Source organism: Microcebus murinus, chromosome 9 (assembly GCF_040939455.1).
Source record: "Microcebus murinus isolate Inina chromosome 9, M.murinus_Inina_mat1.0, whole genome shotgun sequence".
Lineage (NCBI taxonomy): Eukaryota > Metazoa > Chordata > Mammalia > Primates > Cheirogaleidae > Microcebus > Microcebus murinus.
In genome coordinates, this window is record NC_134112.1 from 105215224 (window position 1) to 105226355 (window position 11132).

General features: G+C 64.0%; 3 non-coding genes across 3 annotated transcripts; all 3 read right to left on the bottom strand.

The window, feature by feature from the left end:
- Positions 1 to 469: 469 nt before the first annotated feature.
- On the bottom strand, positions 470 to 588 carry LOC142873031 (5S ribosomal RNA). The gene has a single exon (XR_012921137.1). It is a non-coding gene; the product is annotated as a 5S ribosomal RNA (ribosomal RNA).
- A 3481-nt stretch (positions 589 to 4069) lies between these two features.
- LOC142873032 (5S ribosomal RNA) lies at positions 4070 to 4188 on the bottom strand. The gene has a single exon (XR_012921138.1). It is a non-coding gene; the product is annotated as a 5S ribosomal RNA (ribosomal RNA).
- A 3483-nt stretch (positions 4189 to 7671) lies between these two features.
- On the bottom strand, positions 7672 to 7790 carry LOC142873033 (5S ribosomal RNA). The gene has a single exon (XR_012921139.1). It is a non-coding gene; the product is annotated as a 5S ribosomal RNA (ribosomal RNA).
- Positions 7791 to 11132: the final 3342 nt, after the last annotated feature.

The following is an 11132-nucleotide window of genomic DNA, read 5'->3' on the forward strand; positions in this document are numbered from 1 at the left end:
TTTAAAAATAATGAATCCGAAGAGAAAAGTAAAAGGAGGCCTGTGGAGCAGGTCTGGGTGTGACTCCGGATCCCCCAACATCAGGTGCCACCACCAAAGATTCCTGCGTGGAGCCCATAGAACCCCCAAAAGCAACGGGACGAGTTCTGGTCACATACTCCCTCAAAATGACATCCTGGCCTTCTTCTGGAACTCCCTCCCCTCTCAGACTCTCAAGGTTTCCTCCAGCGTGTCGGTTCCCACAGAGCAGACCTTTGGTCTGAGACCTGACAGTCCAGATGCCACGCATGCTGCCGCGTGGCGGCGGTGTCGCGGCTTGGGACAAGAGGAGGCCCCACGGTGCGGGCTGGGGCGCCAGGCACCGCGGCGGGCGCTGAGGGTTGGGGTCACCCCCACCCCGGGCCGCCGCCGCGCTCCCGGAAAGGGGACAGAACAAGAGGCAAAAAAAAAAAAAAAAAAAAAAAGAAGCAGCCTGTGGCACCCGGTATTCCCAGGCGGTCTCCCATCCAAGTACTAACCGGGCCCGACCCTGCTTAGCTTCCGAGACCAGACGAGATCGGGGGCGTTCAGGGTGGTGTGGCCCTAGACGGCGGCGGAGGGCGCCCCTGCCCCGCTCAAGAAGCCGAGCCTCTCTGCGCTTTCCCCCCGCCGCCGCCGCCGCCGCCGCCGCCGCCGCCGCCGCATCCGCCGCCTCCCGCCCCAGGCCCCGCGCCGGGCCGGGCCTGTTGAGTTCGCCGGCCGGGTCCCGCGGGCTCCCAGGGACGGGGGTGATGGGCGGGGCGGGGCGGGGGGCTGTCTCTCTATACACACACACACACACTCACACTCACTCACACTCACACAAGATGCGCCTCCACGGCTGGACTCGCCAAGGTGGAGCCCTCCCAGGCCCCTCGTCTCCTCGCCCGGCCTCCTTCACCTACCCGCTGCCCACCCCCGGCGCGTCGCCGCCGCTGACGCTGACTGCGCACGCACGCGCGCGGCGCTCGCCCTTTGACCCCAGCCAGGGGCCGCCCTCCCCCACAACCCCTTTCAGCTGCGCCCCCCCTCGCCCTGTGGGTGGGCTGCCGCCTATTCCCCCGGGCCAGGGCTGGGGCACAGCGCAAGGGGGAGGGGAGCCAGTGTATGGGGCGTCTCTCTCTGGGGATGTGTCCCATGGGTGGGGTGGGGTGGCGTGGTTTGTGGGGCGCTGAAGAAATCAGTCCCCTCCATCTCCTACCTCTGGAAAACGCCCCAGCCCGTGGAGAACCGCCGGCACCGCTTCGTGGGGGCCGGGACCCTCCTCTGTGTCCTCCTGTGGCCCAGTCCAAGGGGCCTGGGCCTGGCCGGGGCTGCATTGGACCCCAACCACCCTGGCGTGTGGACTCGCTAAAAATCGGCCATTAGATATTGGATTCCAGCTTCATTGAGGTCATTTCACTAATGAGTGCACCGCAAAGAGTTTCCTAATCCATCTGTGAGGGTGGCAACTGAAAGAGAATTTGAAAGCTGACAGAATAGGCGAGGGAAGGCATAGGAGATTTCCACACCCAGCAAGGAAGCCTTTCCCGAAATGGAAGAAAGAAACGAGCAAACAGAGACACCGGTAGCCCGCCCGGAAAAGAGTCTGCCCCCGAGAGAAAGCACCCTGACCAGGTTCACCCGTGGGTGGGTGGCGAGCTAGCGGCCTTCAGAAGAGCGAGGCCCGCAGTCTGTGCGGAAGACACCTGCACTCGGGTGTGTGTGGCGGCCCGATTCACAAGCAGCTCTAGACGTTAAACCAAGGAGAAGCCAGGGAGTTCCCAACGCCCCAGGTGTCCTCAGCCCACGACTGGCTGCTGTGGGAATGCGAAGCCCGGCTCCTTGTCTCAGAGCGGGGTTCCCAGGAGGATCAGGCTGAAGCTGGGACTTGGCCTCAAAGTGTCCCCTCGCATGGCCACCCCCTTCCCCTTCCTGCTCCTCTACTCCTGGTGCCCCTCCATCCAGGGGCCAGACCTTAAAGAGTCACCGCAAGAGAATCCTGGTCCCAAAGGAGCCTTCTGGGGGACCGGTGCTGAGAGAGGTTGTGGGCATGGCCCGCTGGGGCTCTGCCCGACCCAGGGCTGAGAGATGCCACCTCCCAGCTCTGGGTCCCTGCAGGAAGTGTTGGCAAGCACAGGGCCAGTCCCCCAAAGGCCCAGGTGCAGGGAGCCCAGGCCAAGCAGCCTGTGGAAGAAGCCACTTGCCGTGCCACCCCGGGAACAGGACTGCAGGCCCCGGCCCTTCCCACGTCCTCCTCCTCCTCCTCCCCCCCGCACCCCCCCCCGGACATGGCACAGGGCTCAGAGACACCTCAGACTCTTGCTACCCAAGGTGCAAAGGGCATCAGTTGCTCCTCCAACCCCCCCGCCCAGCAGACCACGTTGTCCAGCCAGCCCCCGGGCCTCCCTGGGGTGCCCAGCACAAAAGTGCAGACACCCACCGGACCCTCAGTCTCAGCTTTCGGATGTTTTTGCCACTCTAAGGACCCGCAGGCCCGCTGGGCCTTCGGGCAGGACAGAGAGCCCCGGGATCCGACGTGGAGAGCTGCGTGTACGTACGTCCCCATCAGGAGGCGGTCCCCACCTCCGCGGCTCTCCCCTTGCGGGGAGCGGCAGCCCAGCCGGCAGCCCCAGGGCCTCAGGGAAGACACCAGGCTGGGCCCCCGCGGCACAGCGGGGGCACGTCCCCCGCACTCACGGGACTTAGGGACGGCTGCTGGAGACTGCTGCGGCCACCCTGCTGCCAGGTTTCTGGAGGGCTTCCTGGAAGCAGCGTCCACACCAAGCCCTTGGAAGGCCCAGGCGACGGAGGAGCCGGTCAGGCAGGGGCCGAGGACGGTGAGAGGCCGGGCGGGAAGGAGCATGTCAGGCAGGGGCAGAGGACGGTGACAGGCCGGGCGGGGAGGAGCCGGTCAGGCCGGGGGCCCAGGACAGTGACGGGCCTGGCCGGGGAGGAGTGCGTCAGGCAGGGGCAGAGGAGACGGGCTGGGTAAGGGTTAGGGTGACAGTTAGGGCACAATTCACAATCGCAAAGACGTGGAAGCGACCCGAGTGCCCATCCAGCCAGGAGTGCATTAATAAAATGTGGCGCGTGGACACCACGGAGTGCCATTCGGCTGTGAGGAGCAGCGGTGAGAGGGCACCTCTCGTGTTCTCCTGGCCAGAGCTGGAGCCCGTTCCAGTAAGCCAAGTATCCCAAGAATGGACACACGGGCACCACGTGAGCGCGCTCACCAGCAAATTGGTACGAACGGATGGACACCTAAGTGGACGGAGAGGAATCACCTTCATCGGGTGGGTCTCGGGCGGGTGGGGGAGGGGATGGGCATCCACCTCCATTAGGAATGGGGTGGGTGCGCACCGACTGGGGGATGGGCGCACTTGAAGCTCTGACCCCAGGGGGGAGGCTTGGAGAGGGCAACTGTACCCGACCTTAACACTGGTACCCCCACAATACGCTGGAACAACATGAGAGGTATATGAATGAGAACACAGGGGGGAGGGGGGCACGGGCAACACATGTCACCTGAATACTTGTACTCCCATCATCTGCTTGAAAAGAGAGAGAAAAGAAAATGCAATCATAGAGGTAAGAGACACTTTTTAAAAATAATGAATCCGAAGAGAAAAGTAAAAGGAGGCCTGTGGAGCAGGTCTGGGTGTGACTCCGGATCCCCCAACATCAGGTGCCACCACCAAAGATTCCTGCGTGGAGCCCATAGAACCCCCAAAAGCAACGGGACGAGTTCTGGTCACATACTCCCTCAAAATGACATCCTGGCCTTCTTCTGGAACTCCCTCCCCTCTCAGACTCTCAAGGTTTCCTCCAGCGTGTCGGTTCCCACAGAGCAGACCTTTGGTCTGAGACCTGACAGTCCAGATGCCACGCATGCTGCCGCGTGGCGGCGGTGTCGCGGCTTGGGACAAGAGGAGGCCCCACGGTGCGGGCTGGGGCGCCAGGCACCGCGGCGGGCGCTGAGGGTTGGGGTCACCCCCACCCCGGGCCGCCGCCGCGCTCCCGGAAAGGGGACAGAACAAGAGGCAAAAAAAAAAAAAAAAAAAAAAGAAGCAGCCTGTGGCACCCGGTATTCCCAGGCGGTCTCCCATCCAAGTACTAACCGGGCCCGACCCTGCTTAGCTTCCGAGACCAGACGAGATCGGGGGCGTTCAGGGTGGTGTGGCCCTAGACGGCGGCGGAGGGGCGCCCCTGCCCCGCTCAAGAAGCCGAGCCTCTCTGCGCTTTCCCCCGCCGCCGCCGCCGCCGCCGCCGCCGCCGCCGCCGCATCCGCCGCCTCCCGCCCCAGGCCCCGCGCCGGGCCGGGCCTGTTGAGTTCGCCGGCCGGGTCCCGCGGGCTCCCAGGGACGGGGGTGATGGGCGGGGCGGGGCGGGGCGGGGGGCTGTCTCTCTATACACACACACACACACTCACACTCACTCACACTCACACAAGATGCGCCTCCACGGCTGGACTCGCCAAGGTGGAGCCTCCCAGGCCCCTCGTCTCCTCGCCCGGCCTCCTTCACCTACCCGCTGCCCACCCCCGGCGCGTCGCCGCCGCTGACGCTGACTGCGCACGCACGCGCGCGGCGCTCGCCCTTTGACCCCAGCCAGGGGCCGCCCTCCCCCACAACCCCTTTCAGCTGCGCCCCCCTCGCCCTGTGGGTGGGCTGCCGCCTATTCCCCCGGGCCAGGGCTGGGGCACAGCGCAAGGGGGAGGGGAGCCAGTGTATGGGGCGTCTCTCTCTGGGGATGTGTCCCATGGGTGGGGTTGGGGTGGCGTGGTTTGTGGGGCGCTGAAGAAATCAGTCCCCTCCATCTCCTACCTCTGGAAAACGCCCCAGCCCGTGGAGAACCGCCGGCACCGCTTCGTGGGGGCCGGGACCCTCCTCTGTGTCCTCCTGTGGCCCAGTCCAAGGGGCCTGGGCCTGGCCGGGGCTGCATTGGACCCCAACCACCCTGGCGTGTGGACTCGCTAAAAATCGGCCATTAGATATTGGATTCCAGCTTCATTGAGGTCATTTCACTAATGAGTGCACCGCAAAGAGTTTCCTAATCCATCTGTGAGGGTGGCAACTGAAAGAGAATTTGAAAGCTGACAGAATAGGCGAGGGAAGGCATAGGAGATTTCCACACCCAGCAAGGAAGCCTTTCCCGAAATGGAAGAAGAAACGAGCAAACAGAGACACCGGTAGCCCGCCCGGAAAAGAGTCTGCCCCCGAGAGAAAGCACCCTGACCAGGTTCACCCGTGGGTGGGTGGCGAGCTAGCGGCGTTCAGAAGAGCGAGGCCCGCAGTCTGTGCGGAAGACACCTGCACTCGGGTGTGTGTGGCGGCCCGATTCACAAGCAGCTCTAGACGTTAAACCAAGGAGAAGCCAGGGAGTTCCCAACGCCCCAGGTGTCCTCAGCCCACGACTGGCTGCTGTGGGAATGCGAAGCCCGGCTCCTTGTCTCAGAGCGGGGTTCCCAGGAGGATCAGGCTGAAGCTGGGACTTGGCCTCAAAGTGTCCCCTCGCATGGCCACCCCCTTCCCCTTCCTGCTCCTCTACTCCTGGTGCCCCTCCATCCAGGGGCCAGACCTTAAAGAGTCACCGCAAGAGAATCCTGGTCCCAAAGGAGCCTTCTGGGGGACCGGTGCTGAGAGAGGTTGTGGGCATGGCCCGCTGGGGCTCTGCCCGACCCAGGGCTGAGAGATGCCACCTCCCAGCTCTGGGTCCCTGCAGGAAGTGTTGGCAAGCACAGGGCCAGTCCCCCAAAGGCCCAGGTGCAGGGAGCCCAGGCCAAGCAGCCTGTGGAAGAAGCCACTTGCCGTGCCACCCCGGGAACAGGACTGCAGGCCCCGGCCCTTCCCACGTCCTCCTCCTCCTCCTCCCCCCCGCACCCCCCCCGGACATGGCACAGGGCTCAGAGACACCTCAGACTCTTGCTACCCAAGGTGCAAAGGGCATCAGTTGCTCCTCCAACCCCCCCGCCCAGCAGACCACGTTGTCCAGCCAGCCCCCGGGCCTCCCTGGGGTGCCCAGCACAAAAGTGCAGACACCCACCGGACCCTCAGTCTCAGCTTTCGGATGTTTTTGCCACTCTAAGGACCCGCAGGCCCGCTGGGCCTTCGGGCAGGACAGAGAGCCCCGGGATCCGACGTGGAGAGCTGCGTGTACGTACGTCCCCATCAGGAGGCGGTCCCCACCTCCGCGGCTCTCCCCTTGCGGGGAGCGGCAGCCCAGCCGGCAGCCCCAGGGCCTCAGGGAAGACACCAGGCTGGGCCCCCGCGGCACAGCGGGGGCACGTCCCCCGCACTCACGGGACTTAGGGACGGCTGCTGGAGACTGCTGCGGCCACCCTGCTGCCAGGTTTCTGGAGGGCTTCCTGGAAGCAGCGTCCACACCAAGCCCTTGGAAGGCCCAGGCGACGGAGGAGCCGGTCAGGCAGGGGCCGAGGACGGTGAGAGGCCGGGCGGGAAGGAGCATGTCAGGCAGGGGCAGAGGACGGTGACAGGCCGGGCGGGGAGGAGCCGGTCAGGCCGGGGGCCCAGGACAGTGACGGGCCTGGCCGGGGAGGAGTGCGTCAGGCAGGGGCAGAGGAGACGGGCTGGGTAAGGGTTAGGGTGACAGTTAGGGCACAATTCACAATCGCAAAGACGTGGAAGCGACCCGAGTGCCCATCCAGCCAGGAGTGCATTAATAAAATGTGGCGCGTGGACACCACGGAGTGCCATTCGGCTGTGAGGAGCAGCGGTGAGAGGGCACCTCTCGTGTTCTCCTGGCCAGAGCTGGAGCCCGTTCCAGTAAGCCAAGTATCCCAAGAATGGACACACGGGCACCACGTGAGCGCGCTCACCAGCAAATTGGTACGAACGGATGGACACCTAAGTGGACGGAGGAGGAATCACCTTCATCGGGTGGGTCTCGGGCGGGTGGGGGAGGGGATGGGCATCCACCTCCATTAGGAATGGGGTGGGTGCGCACCGACTGGGGGATGGGCGCACTGAAGCTCTGACCCCAGGGGGGAGGCTTGGAGAGGGCAACTGTACCCGACCTTAACACTGGTACCCCACAATACGCTGGAACAACATGAGAGGTATATGAATGAGAACACAGGGGGGAGGGGGGGCACGGGCAACACATGTCACCTGAATACTTGTACTCCCATCATCTGCTTGAAAAGAGAGAGAAAAGAAAATGCAATCATAGAGGTAAGAGACACTTTTTAAAAATAATGAATCCGAAGAGAAAAGTAAAAGGAGGCCTGTGGAGCAGGTCTGGGTGTGACTCCGGATCCCCCAACATCAGGTGCCACCACCAAAGATTCCTGCGTGGAGCCCATAGAACCCCCAAAAGCAACGGGACGAGTTCTGGTCACATACTCCCTCAAAATGACATCCTGGCCTTCTTCTGGAACTCCCTCCCCTCTCAGACTCTCAAGGTTTCCTCCAGCGTGTCGGTTCCCACAGAGCAGACCTTTGGTCTGAGACCTGACAGTCCAGATGCCACGCATGCTGCCGCGTGGCGGCGGTGTCGCGGCTTGGGACAAGAGGAGGCCCCACGGTGCGGGCTGGGGCGCCAGGCACCGCGGCGGGCGCTGAGGGTTGGGGTCACCCCCACCCCGGGCCGCCGCCGCGCTCCCGGAAAGGGGACAGAACAAGAGGCAAAAAAAAAAAAAAAAAAAAAAGAAGCAGCCTGTGGCACCCGGTATTCCCAGGCGGTCTCCCATCCAAGTACTAACCGGGCCCGACCCTGCTTAGCTTCCGAGACCAGACGAGATCGGGGGCGTTCAGGGTGGTGTGGCCCTAGACGGCGGCGGAGGCGCCCCTGCCCCGCTCAAGAAGCCGAGCCTCTCTGCGCTTTCCCCCCGCCGCCGCCGCCGCCGCCGCCGCCGCCGCCGCCGCATCCGCCGCCTCCCGCCCCAGGCCCCGCGCCGGGCCGGGCCTGTTGAGTTCGCCGGCCGGGTCCCGCGGGCTCCCAGGGACGGGGGTGATGGGCGGGGCGGGGCGGGGGGCTGTCTCTCTATACACACACACACACACTCACACTCACTCACACTCACACAAGATGCGCCTCCACGGCTGGACTCGCCAAGGTGGAGCCCTCCCAGGCCCTCGTCTCCTCGCCCGGCCTCCTTCACCTACCCGCTGCCCACCCCGGCGCGTCGCCGCCGCTGACGCTGACTGCGCACGCACGCGCGCGGCGCTCGCCCTTTGACCCCAGCCAGGGGCCGCCTCCCCCACAACCCCTTTCAGCTGCGCCCCCCCTCGCCCCTGTGGGTGGGCTGCCGCCTATTCCCCCGGGCCAGGGCTGGGGCACAGCGCAAGGGGGAGGGGAGCCAGTGTATGGGGCGTCTCTCTCTGGGGATGTGTCCCATGGGTGGGGTGGGGTGGCGTGGTTTGTGGGGCGCTGAAGAAATCAGTCCCCTCCATCTCCTACCTCTGGAAAACGCCCCAGCCCGTGGAGAACCGCCGGCACCGCTTCGTGGGGGCCGGGACCCTCCTCTGTGTCCTCCTGTGGCCCAGTCCAAGGGGCCTGGGCCTGGCCGGGGCTGCATTGGACCCCAACCACCCTGGCGTGTGGACTCGCTAAAATCGGCCATTAGATATTGGATTCCAGCTTCATTGAGGTCATTTCACTAATGAGTGCACCGCAAAGAGTTTCCTAATCCATCTGTGAGGGTGGCAACTGAAAGAGAATTTGAAAGCTGACAGAATAGGCGAGGGAAGGCATAGGAGATTTCCACACCCAGCAAGGAAGCCTTTCCCGAAATGGAAGAAAGAAACGAGCAAACAGAGACACCGGTAGCCCGCCCGGAAAAGAGTCTGCCCCCGAGAGAAAGCACCCTGACCAGGTTCACCCGTGGGTGGGTGGCGAGCTAGCGGGCCTTCAGAAGAGCGAGGCCCGCAGTCTGTGCGGAAGACACCTGCACTCGGGTGTGTGTGGCGGCCCGATTCACAAGCAGCTCTAGACGTTAAACCAAGGAGAAGCCAGGGAGTTCCCAACGCCCCAGGTGTCCTCAGCCCACGACTGGCTGCTGTGGGAATGCGAAGCCCGGCTCCTTGTCTCAGAGCGGGGTTCCCAGGAGGATCAGGCTGAAGCTGGGACTTGGCCTCAAAGTGTCCCCTCGCATGGCCACCCCCTTCCCCTTCCTGCTCCTCTACTCCTGGTGCCCCTCCATCCAAGGGCCAGACCTTAAAGAGTCACCGCAAGAGAATCCTGGTCCCAAAGGAGCCTTCTGGGGGACCGGTGCTGAGAGAGGTTGTGGGCATGGCCCGCTGGGGCTCTGCCCGACCCAGGGCTGAGAGATGCCACCTCCCAGCTCTGGGTCCCTGCAGGAAGTGTTGGCAAGCACAGGGCCAGTCCCCCAAAGGCCCAGGTGCAGGGAGCCCAGGCCAAGCAGCCTGTGGAAGAAGCCACTTGCCGTGCCACCCCGGGAACAGGACTGCAGGCCCCGGCCCTTCCCACGTCCTCCTCCTCCTCCTCCCCCCGCACCCCCCCGGACATGGCACAGGGCTCAGAGACACCTCAGACTCTTGCTACCCAAGGTGCAAAGGGCATCAGTTGCTCCTCCAACCCCCCGCCCAGCAGACCACGTTGTCCAGCCAGCCCCCGGGCCTCCCTGGGGTGCCCAGCACAAAAGTGCAGACACCCACCGGACCCTCAGTCTCAGCTTTCGGATGTTTTTGCCACTCTAAGGACCCGCAGGCCCGCTGGGCCTTCGGGCAGGACAGAGAGCCCCGGGATCCGACGTGGAGAGCTGCCTGTACGTACGTCCCCATCAGGAGGCGGTCCCCACCTCCGCGGCTCTCCCCTTGCGGGGAGCGGCAGCCCAGCCGGCAGCCCCAGGGCCTCAGGGAAGACACCAGGCTGGGCCCCCGCGGCACAGCGGGGGCACGTCCCCCGCACTCACGGGACTTAGGGACGGCTGCTGGAGACTGCTGCGGCCACCCTGCTGCCAGGTTTCTGGAGGGCTTCCTGGAAGCAGCGTCCACACCAAGCCCTTGGAAGGCCCAGGCGACGGAGGAGCCGGTCAGGCAGGGGCCGAGGACGGTGAGAGGCCGGGCGGGAAGGAGCATGTCAGGCAGGGGCAGAGGACGGTGACAGGCCGGGCGGGGAGGAGCCGGTCAGGCCGGGGGCCCAGGACAGTGACGGGCCTGGCCGGGGAGGAGTGCGTCAGGCAGGGGCAGAGGAGACGGGCTGGGTAAGGGTTAGGGTGACAGTTAGGGCACAATTCACAATCGCAAAGACGTGGAAGCGACCCGAGTGCCCATCCAGCCAGGAGTGCATTAATAAAATGTGGCGCGTGGACACCACGGAGTGCCATTCGGCTGTGAGGAGCAGCGGTGAGAGGGCACCTCTCGTGTTCTCCTGGCCAGAGCTGGAGCCCGTTCCAGTAAGCCAAGTATCCCAAGAATGGACACACGGGCACCACGTGAGCGCGCTCACCAGCAAATTGGTACGAACGGATGGACACCTAAGTGGACGGAGAGGAATCACCTTCATCGGGTGGGTCTCGGGCGGGTGGGGGGAGGGGATGGGCATCCACCTCCATTAGGAATGGGGTGGGTGCGCACCGACTGGGGGATGGGCGCACTTGAAGCTCTGACCCCAGGGGGGAGGCTTGGAGAGGGCAACTGTACCCGACCTTAACACTGGTACCCCCACAATACGCTGGAACAACATGAGAGGTATATGAATGAGAACACAGGGGGGAGGGGGGGCACGGGCAACACATGTCACCTGAATACTTGTACTCCCATCATCTGCTTGAAAAGAGAGAGAAAAGAAAATGCAATCATAGAGGTAAGAGACACTTTTTAAAAATAATGAATCCGAAGAGAAAAGTAAAAGGAGGCCTGTGGAGCAGGTCTGGGTGTGACTCCGGATCCCCCAACATCAGGTGCCACCACCAAAGATTCCTGCGTGGAGCCCATAGAACCCCAAAAGCAACGGGACGAGTTCTGGTCACATACTCCCTCAAAATGACATCCTGGCCTTCTTCTGGAACTCCCTCCCCTCTCAGACTCTCAAGGTTTCCTCCAGCGTGTCGGTTCCCACAGAGCAGACCTTTGGTCTGAGACCTGACAGTCCAGATGCCACGCATGCTGCCGCGTGGCGGCGGTGTCGCGGCTTGGGACAAGAGGAGGCCC